Consider the following 18,919-nt stretch of genomic DNA (forward strand, 5'->3'; position numbering starts at 1 on the left):
AACAACAACCAACACAACACCCGGTAACCAAAAACAAAGGTTCAAACCCAAAACAACCAAAAACACACCGTTACAAAAAAATAGGTTTTTACCCACAAACAAACCATCCGTAAAACAAAAACACAAAGTTAAAAAAACAACAACACGTACCCCCAAACAAAAGAGAAAAACAACAAACACCAGAACACAAGAGTGGTGCCACCCCACACCAACTACAACTAATCAGCACAAACATCAGCAGAATTACAGCCAACCAACCACACACACGCACGTAACCACACATGCGCGTGCGCACACACACACACACACACACCACACAACACACACCACACACACACACACACACAACACACACACAACACACAACAACACACACACACACACACACACAACACACCACACACACACACACAACACACACACACACACACACATTACACACAAAATCCACATCCAGTAACGAAGAAGAGTTACAGAGACGCTTCTTCTCCCCCTCTGTCCCAACAGACCTCAGAAAGCAGGCCTTCTCCCTCCTGTCCCAACAGACCTCAGAAAGCAGGCTTCTCCCCCTCCTGTCCCACAGGCCTCAGAAAGCAGGCTTCTCCCCCCTTCCCAACAGGCCTCAGAAAGCAGGCCTTCTCCCCCTCCTGTCCCAACAGGCCATCAGAAAGAGGCACTTCTCCCCCTCCTGTCCCAACAGGCCTCATAAAAGCAGGCCTTTCTCCCCTCCTGTCCCAACAGGCTCCAGAACAGCAGGCCTTCTCCCCCTCCTGTCCAACAAGGCCTCAGAAAGCAGGCACTTCCCTCCTCTTGTCCCACAAGCCTCATAAAGCAGGCCTTCTCCCTCCTGTCACCGGCCTCAGAAAGCAGGCCTTCTCTCCTCCTGTCCCAACAAGCCTCATAAAGCAGGCCTTCTCCCCCTCCTGTCCCAACAGGCCTCAGAAAGCAGGCCTTCTCCCCTCCTGTCCCAACAGGCCTCAGAAAGCAGGCTTCTCCCCTCCTGTCCAACAGGCCTCAGAAAGCAGGCCTTCTCCCCTCCTGTCCCAACAGGCCTCACAGAAAGCGGCTCTTCTCCCCCTCCTGTCCAAAGGCCTCAGAAAGCAGGCCTTCTCCCCTCCTGTCCAACAGGCCTCAGAAAGCAGGCCTTCTCCCCTCCTGTCCAACAGGCCTCAGAAAGCAGGCTCTCCCCCTCTGTCCACAACAGGCCTCAGAAAGCAGGCCTTCTCCCCTCCTGTCCTAACAGGCTCAGAAAGCAAGGCCTTCTCCCCTCCTGTCCCAAACAGGCCTAAGAAAGCAGGCCTTCATCAAACCCCTCAACTTCACTAACAGGCCTCTCAACAAGCAGGCTATCAGTGCAGGATTAGTTAGCGAGTCCCACTCGTGAATTGGCCACAACAGGAAAAGGGATAAAGGTTTCTGAGATGTGGGGTATACAGTTTTCCTCTCCCTGATACAGACCAGTGCTGATCTGCAACAGCAACAGCAGGCAAGGAGAGTAAACAGTGAGAAAACTGCCACGAAAAAAAAACAAATAAATGCTCCAACTCCCGACTACCAGCACAGTGAGGTATGCTTGCGTCGTTAGGGAAGTAGAGTTAGAGTGCATTATTATTCTCCACCAGTTTCTTTCTTTCTAATTGGCTTGTTTCTATATTGAGTTAGCCATGAGGAAAGAATGCCTGTAACACCCTCAATCTCACACCTCCGTCCACTCTCCTCAGGTGGAACAGAACTGAAACATAGAAATCATCTAGTCAGACAGGATAGGCCCCATTTCCAACAAAGCAGGCACCTGTCATTTCCCTTCTCCAGCATTAGACAGTAAAAAGCACACCTCAGCTTCTGTCAACCGCAGACGAACCCATTGGGCAAAAACTGGGCATATCAACGTTGTTTCCATGTCATTTCAACCCCGAAATTATATATGATGACATTGAATCAACGTGGAAAACTGTAATGTAATTTCATATTTTTGTCACCCAACTTTTAACCTAAATCCAATGACTTGGTGACAATTTTGTTGATTTCACATTGAACTCACGTTAGTTGACAACTCAACCAAATGTAAATCAAAACTACACATTGAGCTAACTTCTGTGCCCAATTGGGGGACTGTCATTGGTGCTTAATGCACTCTGTGTCCTCATGTCCACATCTTCCAGCTCTCAATCCGCCTGGGTGCTTCTCTGGCCCCACAGCATGTCTTACCATGACCCCTATAACTCCTCTTTTGTTCTCAGCATTCCCCTGGAATTCCCCCATCACTTCCCCCATAMCYCCCCCCCCCTCTCCACCACCATCCCCCTCAGGTGCCCTCTGACCTCTCCAGCGCCTCTGCCTCTCTGTGAGCCTGCCCTCACATTCCTCCAAGACACCCCAGCCCTGAAACAAGAGACCACGTTGAGCTCATCGCCAGGCACAGAAGTTAGAGGAGTTAAACAACATGAAAAAAAAGACAACCGTTGGGTTGAGGCTGATCAAGGGTTAAGTTAAGGAGGAAGCAAACCCACTGTCGGCGTCCTGACTGGTGCCTGTAGTTTCCTCCCCACACACGTCTGTCGCTTGTTACCCACTGCCCAACAGACGCCGCTCTCTTTAAAGTTACGAGCCCCTCGCTACCCTGCCATCCGGGAGCTGTCCTGGGATGGACTATGCTCTGACCACCAGCTGCCTCAAGAACGGTAAGGGCCCTTCTTCTAACGTTTGTCTGACAACATGTGAGCAAAAGTAGCAGCAGAGGGAGAGAGAGAGAGAGAGACTAGCAACACCCCACAGCACTTAAAGCAAAACTCCAAACTCAAACTCCCTGTATCATTGTGATTCAGGTTGAGATAGCTACGAGAGTTGATAAGACACACTTAATCAGTGCAATCATAATTAAACCAATCAGAGCATCTGCATAAAGAGGTAGAGTTTGAACGAATGAAAATGTACTCCCGAAAGGGCTGTCTACTGGAGCTGAATGCAAGGAAGCTCTTTTAAATGTTTTACGGTGCTATTCCATGCATTATTAAGAGTTTGGGCACTGTCTGTTTTTTTCCAGTTCACTGACTGTTGTGCATTGTAAGCTATGTCTTCGTTGCCACTGACACTAATTGTACTTGCTTGTGTAGTGTTTACAAGGARAATTCCCCTGTGAAAGTTTCAGAATAATTGTGATGCTTTGCGGTATGGTTAAGAAGAGTGAGTTATGGTATTTTTATAGCCTGATAAAGTTGCGTATTGTTCTGGGAAGCAGAGATAGACAGGCGCTAAGGAGTAGCCTGGAAATCTTGAAGATATAAGAGTACATCTTAAAGCTGGTACACACTATTGATATCTTGAACCACTTTCCAACAAAAAGGTATGAAATGTTTGGTGATGGGTTTTATTCATTTAATGGGTTCTGAGAGCTTTTCTGTGTTGCGTTTAACATGATCTGACTGTTTAGTCTTCAGTTAAATCTTAATTATCAAGAAAACATTTAAACACATAAGCACATCCATAGAAGAGCTCTGATCGAGAATTCATAAAAAATCTGCCGCAGCACTTCTGCTGGGTTGCCATTAAAAGTACTTGTTATCTCTATGTCAGTTTTAATTTCAGCGAACAATGAGGAATTAATGGGAACCCTGTCAAAATGGTTAGTGCTATCCGGCATCCTTGTGACACCCCTATACCCTAAACCAGGGATGGATGGGTCCGCGTGCCCACAAAAGAATAATGTGGGTACTCAGACCCACTCAGACCCACGGTTCCAAGATGGCGTAGCAGTGGGATGTCTGTTTTGTCTTGTCCCGTCCCTTGTATATATCGTTTTTCTTCGTATATATTTTGTATATATTTTTCATGTTTTTAATCTAATTTTCCATCTACGGACTGAACATACTCTCCTGCAACCCGCCTCACCCAATGTGGTATGGATCTGCTATTTTTGATACTTTATAACCGGACCCTCCTTCAGAAGCTAGCCAGCTAACTAACTACTAGCTAGTAGTCAGTTAGCCACTGCTAGCGGTCATCACCGTTAACTTGGAAATCTGCCAGCGTCAGCCCGGTCAATTCCTGCCAGCCTGCACAGCGCGATATCTACCCAGAGTATATTGGACTGCTTTTCTGTACCACATCTCCGGATTCCTACCGCAAGCTCTGAACCTTTACTCTGGATCATCGCAGCTAGCTAGCTGCTATCCAAGTGGCTACTCCTGGCTAACGTATCTGTCCTGAAGCAAGCAGCAGTTAGTCTGGAGCTAGCCTCGAACTAGGCCCATCTCCCGACTAGCCGAATAAATCATTCAGATAATTCCTGGGCTTCAATACCTCTTTTGTCAATTGGTCTGGACACTTTGCTGCCGACACGGAGCCCCGCCGATCCATCACGACTTGYCTGCCGACATGACCGTCCAAGGCTCTCCCATTGCGACGTCCCCCTGAGGCCCATCTGCTAGCCTGCTGCTAGCCCCGGCCTGGTAGCTGTCTGAATCGCCGTGCCTCCAGCTCGCCTAGCTACTCAATGGACCCTATAATCACTCGGCCACACATGTCTCTCCCTAATGTCAATATGCCTTGTCTATTGCTGTTTTGGTGAGTCATTTTTGTTTTATTTAACTGTAGAGCATCCAGCCCTGTTCAATATGCCTTGGCTAGCCCTTATGTTCCACCTCCCACACATGAGGTGACTGCACCTGGCTTAAATGGTGTCTCAAGAGACAAAACCTCTCTCGTCGTCACTCAATGCCTGGGCTTACCTCCACTGTACTCACATCCTACCATACCCTTGTCTGTACATTATGCCTTTAATCTATTCTTCTGTGCCCAGAAATCTGCTCCTTTTACTCTCTGTTCCGAACGCACTAGACRACCAGTTCTTTTAGCCTTTAGCCATACTCTTATCCTACTCCTCCTCTGTTCCTCTGGTAATGTAGAGGTTAACCCAGGCCCTGCAGCCCCCAGCATCACTCCCATTACCCAGGCGCTCTCATTTGTTGACTTCTGTAACCGTAAAAGTATTGGTTTCATGCATGTTAACATCAGAAGCCTCCTCCCTAAGTTTGWTTTATTCACTGCTTTAGCACACTCCGCCAACCAGGATGTCCTAGCCGTGTCTGAATCCTGGCTTAGGAAGAAATGTCCATTCCTATAACAACTATAACATTTTCCGATAAGATATAACTGCCAAAGGGGGCGGGGTTGCAATCTACTGCAGAGATAGCCTGCAGAGTTCTGTCAAACTATCAACGTCTGTGCCCAAATAATTTGAGCTTCTACTTTTAAAAATCCACCTATCCAGAAACAAGTCTCTCACTGTTTTCGCTTCTTATAGACCCCCCTCAGCCCCCAGCTGTGCCCTGGATGCCATATGTGAATTGATCTCCCCCCATCTATCTTCAGAGTTCGTACTGTTAGGTGAACTAAACTGGGACATGCTTAACACCCCGGCCGTCCTACAATCTAAGCTAGATGCCCTCAATCCCACAAATGATCAAGGAACCTACCAGGTACAACCCTAAATCTGTAACCATGGGCAACCTCATAGATTTCATCCTGACCAACTTGCCATCTAAATACACCTCTGCTGTCTTCAACCAGGATCTCAGCCAATCACTCCTCGTGCCTTGCGTGCGTTAATGGGTCCGCGATCAAACGACCATCCCTCATCACTGTCAAACGCTCCCCAAAACACTTCAGCCAGCAGGCCTTTCTAATCAACCTGGCCCGGGTATCCTGGAAAGATATTGAACTCATCCCGTCCGTAGAGGAGCCTGGATGCCTTTCAAAAGTGCTTTCCTCTCCATCTTAAATAAGCATGCCCCATTCAAAAAATGTAGAACTAAGAACAGATATAGCCCTCGGTTCACCCCAGACTTGACTGCCCTTGACCACCACAAAAACATCCTGTGCGTTCTGCATTAGTATCGAATAGCCCCCGCAATATGCAACTTTTCAGGGTAGTCAGGAACCAAATGCTCAGTCAGTTAAGAAAACTAAGGCCAGGTTTCAAACAGAAATTTGCTTCCTGTAGCACTACTTCCAAAACGTTTTGGGACAATGAAGGTCCATGGAGAATAAGAGCACCTCCTCCCAGCTGCCCACTGCACTGAGGATAGGAAACACTGTCACCACCATAAATCCACGATAATCAATCATTTAAATTAGCATTTTTCCAGCTTTCCACTGGCTACCACCACATGCTTTCCAACTGGCTACCACTACCTCGGCCAACATCTAAGCACCCCCTGCAGCAACTTGCCCCCCCCCCCCCCCCCCGCTTCTCCTTCACCCAAATCCAGACAGCTGATATTCTGAAAGAACTGCAAAATCTTGGATCCTCCAAATCAGCCGGCTAGACAATCTGGACCCTCTCTTTCTAAAATGATCCGCCAAAATTGTTGCAACCCCTATTACTAGTCTATTCAACCTCTTTTTTGTATCGTCTGAGATCCCCAAAGATTGGAAAGCTGCCACGGCCATCCCCCTCTTCAAAGGGGGAGACAGAACTCTGCACCCAAACTATTACAGACCTATATCCATCCTGCCCTGCCTTTCTAAAATCTTTGAAAGCCAAGTTAATAAACAGATGACCGACCATTTCGAATCCCACCGTACCTTCTCCACTATGCAATCTGGTTTCCCAGCTGGTCATAGGTGCACCTCAGCCATGCTCAAAGTCCAAAACGATATCATAACCTCTATCGATAAAAGACAGTACTGTGCAGCCGTCTTCATCGACCTTGCCAAGGCTTTTGATACTGTCAATCACCACATTCTTACTGGCAGACTCAATAGCCTTGGCTTCTCAAATGACTGCCCCGCCTGGTTCACCAACTACTTCTCAGATAGAGTTCATTGGGTCAAATTGCCTGTTGTCCGGCCCTCTGACAGTCTCTATTGGGACGCCACAGGGTTCAATTCTCAGGCCGACTCTTTTCTCTGTATATATCATTGATGTCGCTCTTGCTGCTGGTGATTCTCTGATCCACCTGTATGCAGACGACACCATTCTGTATACATCTGGCCCATCTTTGTACACTGTGTTAACAAACCTCCAAACGAGCTTCAACGCCATACAACATTCCTTTCATGGCCTCCAACTGCTTTTAAATTCTAGTACAACTAAGTGCATGCTCTTCAATCGATTGCTGCCCGCACCCTCCTGCCCGACTAGCATCTCTACTCTGGACGGTTCTGACTTAGAATATGTGGACAACTACAAATACCTAGGTGTCTGGTTAGACTGTAAACTCTCCTTCCAGACTCACATTAAGTATCTCCAATCCAAAATTGRAGCCAAAGCCCCACCAAAGCCCCATATAATACCCACCACTGTGACCTGTATGCTCTCGTTGGCTGGCCCTCACTACATATCCGTCGCCAAACCCACTGGATCCAGGTCATCTATAAGTCTTTGCTAGGTAAAGCCCCGCCTTATCTCATCTCACTGGTCACCATAGCAACACCCACCCGTAGCACGCGCTCCAGCAGGTATATTGCACTAGTCATCCCCAAAGCCAACACTTACTTTGGCCGCCTTTCCTTTCAGTTCTCTGCTGCCAGTAACTGGAATGAATTGCAAAAATCTTATCTCAATGTCCAAAAAACATCAGTCTCAACGTCAACAGTGAAGAGGCGACTCCGGGATGCTGGCTTTCTAGGCAGAGTTCCTCTGTCATGTGTCTGTGTTCTTTTGCCCATCTAAATCTTTTCTTTATATTGGCCAGTCTGAGATATGGCTTTTTCTTTGTAACTCTGCTTAGAAGGCTAGCATCCCGGAGTCGCCTCTTCACTGTTGACGTTGAGACTGGTGTTTTGCGGGGTACTATTTAATGAAGCTGCCAGTTGAGGGCTTGTGAGGCGTMTGTTTCTCAAACTAGACACTCTAATGTACTTGTCCTCTTGCTCAGATGTGCACCGGGATCTCCAACTCCTCTTTCTATTCTGGTTAGAGCCAGTTTGCTCTGTTCTGTGAAGGGAGTAGTACACAGCGTTGTATGAGATTTTCAGTTTCTTGGCAATTTCTCGCATGGAATAGCCTTAATTTCTCAGAACAAGAATGGACTGATGAGTTTCAGAAGAAAGGTCTTTGTTTCTGGTCATTTTGAGCCTGTAATCGAACCCACAAATGCTGATGCTCCAGATACTCAACTAGTCTAAAGAAAGCCAGTTTTATTGCTTCTTTAATCAGAACAACAGTTTTCAGCTGTGCTAACCAAATTGCAAAAGGGTTTTCTAATGATCAATTAGCCTTTTAAAATTATAAACTTGTATTAGATAACACAACGTGCCATTGGAATACAGGAGTGATGATTGCTGATAATGGGCGTCTTTACGCCTATGTAAATATTCCATAAAAAATCTGCCGGTTCCAGGTACAATAGTCATTTACAACATTAACAATCTCTACACTGTATTTCTGATCAATTTTATGTTATTTTAATGGACAAAAAATGTGCTTTTCTTTAAAAAACACTGACATTTCTAGGTGACCCCAAACTTTTGAACGGTAGTGTAGTACTTTCAATTAACACATTTCTCAGAAACCAGAACTCTATTTACATACTATTTCATAAAGATGTAACTATGACATTAGAACAACACATTGCCACTATGACCCCTACATGAGCATCAGGTATGGTTACAGGTTACAGGTTACACCTTCACTTTAACTGCCTCGTTAGTGCATGTCTTGAGTCGGATGACCGTCGAGAAACTCAGTCATGAATCAGACGTTGTCTAGAGCAGCAACTTGGCCTGAGGGCACAGCCCAGATATGCAGAGAGAGAGAGACAGAGAGAGAGAGACAGAGAGAGAGGGGTGTGGGGGGGAGCAAACCAAGAACCAGGCACAAGGGAGGAACTGTTCCTTGGGTGTAACATAACGCCTCACCACTCAGCCTCTACTGGGCATCAGAGAAAGAGGGAGAGACAAATGGCCTCCAGCAGATTAAATAAAAATGGATTCAAATACCAGAGCAGGTAATGGCATTAGTGCTGAAGGAATGGAGGGTGTAATATAAAAAGTATATATGTTGAAAAATATACTGCACTGGTATTTGTGAGCTACACTACATGACCAAAGGTATGTGGAAACCTGCTTATCAAACATCTTATTCCAAAATCATGGGCAATAATATGGAGTTGATCCCCCCCTTTGCTGCTATAACAGCCTCCACTCTTCTGGGAAGGCTTTCCACTAGATGTTGGAACATTGCTGCGGGGACTTGCTTCCATTCAGCCGCARGAGCATTAGTGAGGCCGGGCACCGATGTTAGGCGATTAGGCCGGACTTGCAGTCAATGTTCCGAATCATACAAAATATGTTCTATGGGGTTGATGTCAGGGCTCTGTGCAGGCCAGTCAAGTTCTTCCACACCGATCTCGACAAGCCATTTCTGTATGGACCTCGCTTTGTGCACAGGTGCATTGTCATGCTGAAACAGGAAAGGGCCTTCCCCAAACTGTTGGTACAAAGTTGGAAGAACAGAATAATCTAGAATGTAATTGTATGCTGTAGCGTTAAAATGTCCGTTCACTGGAACTAAGGGGCTTAGCCTGAACCATGAAAAACAGCCCCAGACCATTATTCTTCCTCCACCAAACCTTACAGTTGGCACTATGCATTGAGGCAGGAAGCATTCTCCTGGCATCCGCCAAACACACATTTGTATGTCGGACTGCCAAATGGTGAAGTGTGATTCATCACTTCAGGGAACACGTTTCCACTGTTCCAGAGTCCAATGGTGGTGAGCTTTACATTGCACATGGTGATCTAGGCTTGTGTGCAGCTGCTCGGCCATGGAAACCTATTTTGTGAATCTCCCGACAAACAGTTATTGTGCTGATGTTGCTTCCAGAAGCAGTTTGGAAGTCGGTAGTGAGTGTTGCAACCGAGGACAGGCGATTTTAATGCGCTACGTGCTTCAGCACTCGGAGGTCCGGTTCTGTGAGCTTGTGTGGCCTACCACTTCGCGGCTGAGCCGTTGTTGCTCCTAGACGTTTCTACTTCACAATAACCGGACTTGTAGTTGACCGGGGACGCTCTAGCAGGGCAGAAATTTGACTAATTGACTTGTTGGAAAGGTGACGGTGCCACGTTTAAAGTCACTGAACTCCCCATTAAGGCCATTCTACTGCCAATGTTTCCCTATGGAGATTGCATGGCTGTGTGCTCGATTGTATACATCAACGGGTGTGGCTGAAATAGCCGAATCCAGTCATTTGAAGAGTTGTCCACATACTTTGTATATATAGTGTATATTTTCCTTTGAACTTCATGACCGGGTGATGTAAATGAAATTAACATAGTTTATGTCAAAATWATTTTTTAAGTATTATTCTGTAAATTATACTTTTTCTTAAAATAGTGCCTCAGCATWCTACAGTATTATATATAAAAATTTGATTATAGTAAAGATGCTATTTTCACCAGCCATCAGTCCCATCATTTAATTCAGAATTGAGCCCAATCCCCAGATAGAGAAATATGAATTTTGGTAAATTAGATGTCTGTCATTGCTTACTTTCATGGGATTTGTTTTATTTACTATAAAACATTAAGATGATAACACAAAAACACAACAAAAAATGATACTGAATCTAACACACCTGCGGTTGAAACACTGTCAAACATTTTAGCCTGCCAGTGATGACTGCACTGCATGCATCCTCTCTTGGCTGAAACATGGATCCAGAGAGCAGAGTAGTCTGTGACAGACTGAATTCTGAGAGTCATTTTATGGGCTGTGAGTAGCAAGGCCATTGATGTTTGTTTTGGAACGTTCCGAGCTGCCAGCAGGCCAAGGCTTCCCACACAGTGTCTCTCTCTCTCAATTCCATTTCAATTCAAAGGGCATTTTTGGCATGGGAAACATATGTTTACATTGCCAAAGCAAGTGAAATAGATAATAAACAAAAGTGAAATAAACAAAAAAAATGTACAGTAAAGAGAAATGTCAAAAGTCATATTATGGCTATGTACAGTGTTATAATGATGTGCAAATAGTTAAAGTACAAACGGGAAAATAAATAAATATAAATATGGGTTGTATTTACAATGGTGTTCTTTCTTAACTGGTTGCCCTTTTCTTGAGGCAAAAGGTTACAAATCTTGTTGCTGTGATGGCACGCTATGGTATTTTACACAATAGATATGGGAGTTTAGTCWAATTGGATTTGATTTGGAATTTTTTGTGGGTCTGTGTAATTTAAGGGAAATATGTGTCTGTAATATGGTCATACATTGTCAGGAGGTTAGGAAGTACAGCTCAGTTTCCACCTCATTTTGTAGGCAGTGTGCACAAGGCCTGCTTGAGACCCAGGTCTGCCTACGGCGGCCTCTCTCAAKAGYAAGGTTATGCTCACTGAGATGTACATAAATTCCTTAATTTTGGGTCAGTCACATTGGTCGGGTATTTTGCCACTGTGTACTCTTTGTTTAGGGCCAAATAGCATTCTAGTTTGCTGTGTTTTTTTTTTGTAAATCTAGTGGTTAGAGAATCTCTGAGCCTTCAAGGCAGGTATATTATAATTCTGTCGTTCTGCCTCTGAGCAAGGCAGTTAACGCTACTGTTCCAGGAGCCGAACACATGGATGTAAAGACAACCCCTCGCACCTCTGATTCAGAGGGGGTTGGGTTAAAATGCGGAAGAGACATATTTCAGTTGAAGGTATTCAGTTGTACAACTGACTAGGTATCCCCCTTTTCCCCTTTTCGAATGTGTCAAGTAATTATATCTTTTTGTTTTCTTTTGATTTGGTTGGGTCTAATTGTTTTGCTGTCCTGGGGCTCTGTGGGGTCTGTTTGTGTTTTGCTCTCTCTCCCCCTCTCTCTATGGTCTCTCAAGCCTCTCTCTGTCTCTCTCTCTCTCCCCCCTCTCTCTGTGGTATCTCAGCCTCTCTCTCATTCTCTCTCTCTGTCTCTCTCTGTGGTCCTCCACTCTCTCTCTTTCTCCCCCTCTCTCTTGGTCTCTCAGCCTCTCTCTGTCTCTCTCTTTCCCCCTCTGTCTGTGGTCTCTCAGCGACTCTCTGTCTCTCTCTCTCCCCCTCTCTCTGTGGTCTCTCAGCCTCTCTTGTTATCTCTCGCCCCCTCTTCTCTGTGGTCATCAGCCTCTCTCTCCCTCTCTCTGTGGTCTCTCAGTCTCTCTCTGTCTCTCTCGTTCTCTCTCTCCCCCCTTTCTCTCTGTGGTCTATCAGCCTCTCTCTGTCTCTCTCTCCCTCTCTCTGAGGTCTATCAGCTCTCTCTGTCTCTCTCTCCCCTCTCTCTGTGGTCTATCAGCCTCTCAATTCAATTCAATTCAATTCAATTGACTTTATTGACATGGCAAGTTATTATTACTTTACATTGTCAAGTATACATATCGAAAAATTTTAATAAAATATATATGTATATATATACACAAAATATATATATATATTTATATATAAATAAATGTTGGGATTCCAACGCAATAATAATAGTAGTAGTGGACATGGGATTACCATTAATAACAGCTACAACCTCTCTCTGTCTCTCTCTCTCCCCTCTCTCGTGTGGTCTATCAGCCTCTCTCTGTCTCTCTCTCCCCCTCTCTCTGTGTTCTATCAGCCTCTCTCTGTCTCTCTCTTCTGTCTCTCTCTGTGTTCTATCAGCTTCTCTCTGTCTCTCTCTCCCCCTCTCTCTGTGGTCTATCAGCCTCTCTCTGCCTCTCTCTCCCCCTTTCTGTGGTCTTATCAAGCCTCTCTTCTCCCCCTCTGTCTGTTAGCCTCACAGCCTCTCTCATTCTCTCTCTGTCTCTTCTGTGTGGACTCTCAGCCTCTGTCTCTCTCTCTCCCCCTCTCTCTGCGGTCTCTCAGCCTCTCTCTGTCTCTCGTTTGTTTTCTCTCTTGTCTCAATTCTCTCTCAGATCTCATTCACTGTATTAGAAATATTCTTTATATATATATATATATATATATATATATTATATATATATATATATTATATATATATATATATATATATATATAATATATATAATATATATTACACTGCAGTTAAAAGTTTGGGTACTTGGAAATGTCCTTGTTTTTTTAAAGCAAAAGTACATTTTTTGTCCATTAAAATAACATCAAAATTGATCAGAAATCCAGTGTAGACAATTGTTCATGTTGTAAATGACTATTGTAGCTGGAAAATTTATTATTTTTATGGAATATCTACATAGGCGTACAGAGGCCAATTATCAGAAATCCATCACTCCTGTGTTCCAATGGCACATTGTGTTAGCTAATACAAGTTTACAATTTACAAGGCTAATTGATCGATAGAAAACCCTTTTGCAATAATGTTAGCCCAGCTGCAAACTGTTGTTCTGATTAAAGAAGCAATTGACTGGCCTTCTTTAGACTCGTTGAGTATCTGGAGCATCAGCATTTGTGGGTTCCATTACAGGCTCATCATGGTAGAAACAAATAACTTTCTTCTGAAACTCGTCAGTCTATTCTTGATTCTAGGGCTATTCATGCAGAAATTGCCAATAAACTGAGATCTTGTACAACGCTGTGTACTACTCCCTTCACAGAACTGGGCAAACTGGCTCTAACCAGAGTAGAAAGAGGAGTAGGAGGCCCCAGTGCACAACTGAGCAAGAGGACAAGTACATTAGAGTGTCTAGTTTGAGAAACAGACWCCTCACAAGTCCTCAATTGGCAGCTTCATTAAATGGTACTTTTGAGCGGTACTGTATATTTTTTATTTTATTTATTTATCTAACATTTGTTTAACTAGGCAAGTCAGTTAAGAATAAAAGGCCCCTGCAGGGACAGAGCTGGGATAAAAACAAATATATATATATATAAACATAGGACAAAACTCACATCACGACAAGAGAGACAACACAAAACTACATAAAGAGAGACCTAAGACAACATAGCAAGGCAGCAACACATGACAACACACCGTGGTCACAACACAACATGACAACAAGATGATAGGAACACAACATGACAACAACATGGTAGCAACACAACATGACAACAAGATGATAGGAACACATGGTAGCAGCACAAAACATGGAACAAACATTATTGGGCACAGACAACAGCACCAAGGTCAAGAAGGTAGACACAACAATACATCACGCAAAGCAGCCACAACTGTCAGTAAGGGTGTCCATGATTGAGTCTTTGAATGAAGAGATTGAGATAAAACTGTCCGGTTTGAGTGTTTGTTGCAGCTCGTTCTAGTCGCTAAGTGCAACGAACTGAAAAGAGGAGCGACCCAGGGATGTGTSTGCTTTRGGGACCTTTAACAGAATGTKACTGGCAGAACGGGTGTTGTATGTGGAGGATGAGGGCTGCAGTAGRTATCTCAGATAGGGGGGAGTGAGGCCTAAGAGGGTTTTATAARTAGGCATCAACCAGTGGGTCTTGCGATGGCATACAGAGATGACAGGTTTACAGAGGAGTATAGAGTGCAGTAATGTGTCCTATAAGRAGCATTGTTTGCAAATCTGATGGCCGAATGGTAAAGAACATCTAGCCGCTTGAGAGCACCCTTACCTGCCGATCTATAAATKATGTCTACGTAATCTAGCATGGGTAGGATGGTCATCTGAATCAGGGTTAGTWTGGCAGCTGGGGTGAAAGAGGAGCATTTACGATAGAGAAAACCAAGTCTAGATTTACCTTTARCCTGCAGCTTTGATATGTGCTGAGAGAAGGACAGCGTATCGTCTAGCCATACTCTCAAGTAATTGTATGAGGTGACCTCCTCAAGCTCTAAACCTTCAGAGGTAGTAATCACACTTKTGGGGAGAAGGACAATCTTCCTAACAAACCACATGAGATTTGTTTTGGAGGTGTTCAGAACAAGGTTAATGGTAGAGAAAGCTTGTTGAACACTAAGACAACTTTGTTGTAAAGCATTTAACACACAATCCAGGGAGGGGCTAGCTGAGTATAAGACTGTATCATCTGCATATAAATGGATGAGAGAGCTTCCCACTGCCTGAGCTATGTTGTTGATGTAAATTGAGAAGTGTGGGGTCTAGGATTGAGCCTTGGGGTACTGCCTTGGTGACAGGCAGTGGCTGAAACAGCACATTTTCTGACTTTATACACTGCACTCTTTGAGAGAGGTAGTTAGCAAACCAAGCCAAATACTCCTCAGAGACACCAATACTCCTTAGCTGGCCCACAAGATTGGAAATGGTCTACCATATCAAAAGCTTTGGCCAAGTCAATAAACATAGTAGCACACTATTGCCTTTAATAGGGGCAATGGTGACATCCTTGAGGACCTTTATTAAGGTTGCAGTGCACATCCATAACCTGAGCGGAAACCAGATTGCAACCCGAGAGAATACTATAGACATCAAGAAACCAGTCAGTTGATTATTGACAAGTTTTTCCAACACTTTTGATAAACAGGGCAAAAGAGATAGGCCTATAATAGTTAGGATCAGCTTGATCTACCCTTTAAATAAAAATACGAACCCGTGGCTGCCTTCCAAGCAATGGGAACCTCCGCAGAAGGAGAGACAGGTTAAAGGTGGAGATACTGGGCTTGGCGGTGATAGGGCAGCAACCTTAAAGAAGAAAGGGTCTAAACCATCTGACCCAGATGTTCGTCGGACTCAGTGACTGCCTGCAGGGAGAAACTTTGTAGCGGGTCACAAAATGTATCATTTGTACAGTTCTTTATAAAAAAAATGTAGTTATTTGTAATCATTACTGTGTAAAACCTAGCAGTACTACTTATTTCTTCTGAGGTGATGCATTTTTTCAAACCATGACTATTAATAAATGAAAGCATAGTGATAGATTTTAAAAACATAATGTCTGTCATTAAAACAACAGTGAAAAAACACAATCATTTTTTCCTTAAATTTATTTAACAATAAAAGCAAATTTACCAATATTCTGAAAACGGATATACAGCGAGTGACAAAAGGGAAATTCACTTAAAACATATGTGTATTAAAACAGTCAGAAGTTTAGTATTTGGTCCCATTTCCTAGTACGCCAATAACAAATCAAGACGTGTGAGCTCTACAAACTTGTTGGATGCATTTGATGTTTGTTTTGTTGTGTTTATCGAATTATTTTGATGCCCAATAAAATTGCGTAATGGTAAATGGTAAACAATATATTCTGTCATTTTGGAGTCACTTTTATTGTAAATAAGAATATAATATGTTTCTAAACACATCTAAATAGGGATAGCCCCGTTTTTTTAAATGTTGCTTAAAATGACATACCCAAATCTATCTGCCTGTAGCTCAGGCCCTGAAAGCAAGGATATGTATATTCTTTTTTATTTTTTATTCACCTTTATTTAACCAGGTAGGCTAGTTGAGAACAAGTTCTCATTTACAACTGCGACCTGGCCAAGATAGAGCAAAGCAATGCGACACAAACAACACAGAGTTACACATGGAATAAACAAGCGTACAGTCAAAAACACAATAGAAAAAAAGAAAGTCTATATACTGTGTGTGCAAATGGTGTGAGGTGGTAAGGCAATAAATAGGTCATGGTAGCAAAGTAATTACAGTTTAGCAAATTAATACTGGAGTGATAGATGAGCAGATGATGATGATGTGCAAGTAGAAAGACTGGTGTGAAAAAGAGCAGAAAAGTAAATAAAAGCAATATGGGGATGAGGTAGGTAGATTGGGTGGGATATTTACAGATGGGCTATGTACAGCTGCAGCGATCGGTTAGCTGCTCAGATAGCTGATGTTTGAAGTTAGTGAGGGAAATATAAGTCTCCAGCTTCAGTGATTTTTGCAATTCGTTCCAGTCATTGGCAGCAGAGAACTAGAAGGAAAGGAGACCAAAGAGGTGTTTGCTTTGGGGACGACCAGTGAGATACACCTGCTGGAGCACGTGCTACGGGTGGGTGTTGTTATCGTGACCAGTGAGCTGAGATAAGGTGGAGCTTTACCTAGCATAGACTTATAGATGACCTGTAGCCAGTGGGTCTGGCGACGAATATGTAGCGAGGGCCAGCCGACTAGAGCATACAGGTCACAGTGGTGGGTGGTATAAGGGGCTTTGGTGACAAAACGGATGGCACTGTGATAGACTGCATCCAGTTTGCTGAATAGAGCATTGGAAGCTATTTTGTAAATGACATTGCCAAAGTCGAGGAGATGTCATTTCGGATACTCAGTTTTACGAGGGTATGTTTGGCCGCGCGAGTGAAGGAGGCTTTGTTGTGAAAAAGGAAGCCGATTCTAGATTTAATTTTGGATTGGAGATGTTTAATATGAGTGTGGAAGGAGAGATTACAGTCTAGCCAGACACCTAGGTATTTGTAGTTGTCTACATATTCTCAGTCAGAACCGTCCAGAGTAGTGATGCTGGACGGGTGCGGGCAGCGAACGGTTGAAAAGCATGCATTTSGTTTTACTAGCGTTTAAGAGCAGTTGGAGGCCACGGAAGGAGTGTTGTATGGCATTGAAGCTCGTTTGGAGGTTAGTTATTAACACAATGTCCAAAAAAGGGCCAGATGTATACAAAATGGTGTCGTCTGCGTAGAGGTGGATCAGGGAATCACCAGCAAGAGCAACATCGTTGATATATACAGAGAAAAGAGTCGGCCCGAGAAWTGAACCCTGTGGTACCCCCATAGAGACTGTCAGAGGTCCGGACAACAGGCCCTCCAATTTGACACACTGAACTCTGTCTCAGAAGTAGTTGGTGAACCAGGCGAGGCAGTCATTTGAGGAACCAAGGCAGTTGAGTCTGCCGATAAGRATACGGTGATTGACAGAGTCGAAAGCCTTGGCCAGGTCGAATAAGACGGCTGCACAGTACTGTCTTTTATCGATGGCAGTTATGATATCATTTAGTACCTTGAGCGGGGCTGAGGKGCACCCATGACCAGCTCGGAAACCGGATTGCACAGCGAATAAGGTTTTTGAAGACTTTAGAAAGGCAGGGCAGGATGGATATAGGTCTATAACAGTTTGGGTCTAGAGTGTCACCCCCTTAGAAGAGGGGGATGACCGCGGCAGCTTTCCAATCCTTAGGGATCTCAGACGATACGAAAGAGAGGTTGAACAGACTGGTAATAGGGGTTGCAACAATGGCGGCGGATAATTTTAGAAAGAGATGGTCCASATTGTCTAGCCCAGCTGATTTGTACGGGTCCAAGTTTTGCAGCTCTTTCAGAACATCTGCTATCTGGATATGGGTGAAGGAGAAGCTGGGGAGGCTTGGGCAAGTAGCTACGGGGGGTGCAGAGCTGTTGGCCGGGGTTGGCATAGCCAGGAGGAAAGCATGGCCCGCTGTAGAGAAATGTTTTTTGAAATTCTCRATTATCGTGGATTTATCGGTGGTGACAGTGTTACCTATCCTCAGTGCAGTGAGCAGCTTGTTGTTAGGAGCTCTCCTCAAACWATAGCATGGCATTTTTTYGCTGTAATAGCWACTGTAAATTGGACAGTGCAGTTATATTAACAAGAATTTAAGCTTTCAGCCGATATAAGACAGTTATATGTACCAACATTTGTTGTTTCTCTAAAATCTGCGATTGTGACACAAGGCACTGCATGATTTACAATTAATGTGGATGCTACAATAACAATGCATAGTCCTGAATGAACCTTGAATAGTGATGAGTGAGAAAGTTACAAACACACAAATATCAGAACACCAAGACGTGCTAACCTCTCACCTTKACAATAACAGGGAAGGTTAGCATTTTTGGGGGGAATATGATATTTGTGAGTCTTTAACTTTCTCGCTCATTCATTATTTTGGCTCCCGAGTGGCGCAGGGGTCTAAGGCACTGGCCGGTGTAGGCCGTCATTCTTAGTAAGAATTTGTTCTTGACTGACTTGCCTAGTTAAATAAATCTGTAATCATTGTAGCATGTAGAAGTGTTTATAAACATWTTATATTCGTATTTACAATAACAGTGACTCCAAAATGACACAATACATTATTTACTATTAATTTCTATTGGGCACAAAATA

At 44.0% G+C, this 18,919-nt stretch overlaps 1 protein-coding gene across 1 annotated transcript in view; it reads left to right on the forward strand.

Annotated features, from left to right (window-relative positions):
- The first annotated feature begins 2,400 nt into the window (after positions 1–2,400).
- Positions 2,401–18,919, forward strand: part of LOC111973389 (leucine-rich repeat transmembrane protein FLRT2-like) — an 88,566-nt gene continuing 72,047 nt past the window's right edge. The window contains exon 1 of the mRNA XM_024000739.2: positions 2,401–2,681. The gene's annotated coding sequence lies outside the window, so the exon portion shown is untranslated. The remainder of the gene's footprint in view (positions 2,682–18,919) is intronic.

The sequence above is a fragment of the Salvelinus sp. IW2-2015 genome, linkage group LG14, assembly GCF_002910315.2.
Source record: "Salvelinus sp. IW2-2015 linkage group LG14, ASM291031v2, whole genome shotgun sequence".
NCBI classification, from domain to species: Eukaryota; Metazoa; Chordata; class Actinopteri; order Salmoniformes; family Salmonidae; genus Salvelinus; species Salvelinus sp. IW2-2015.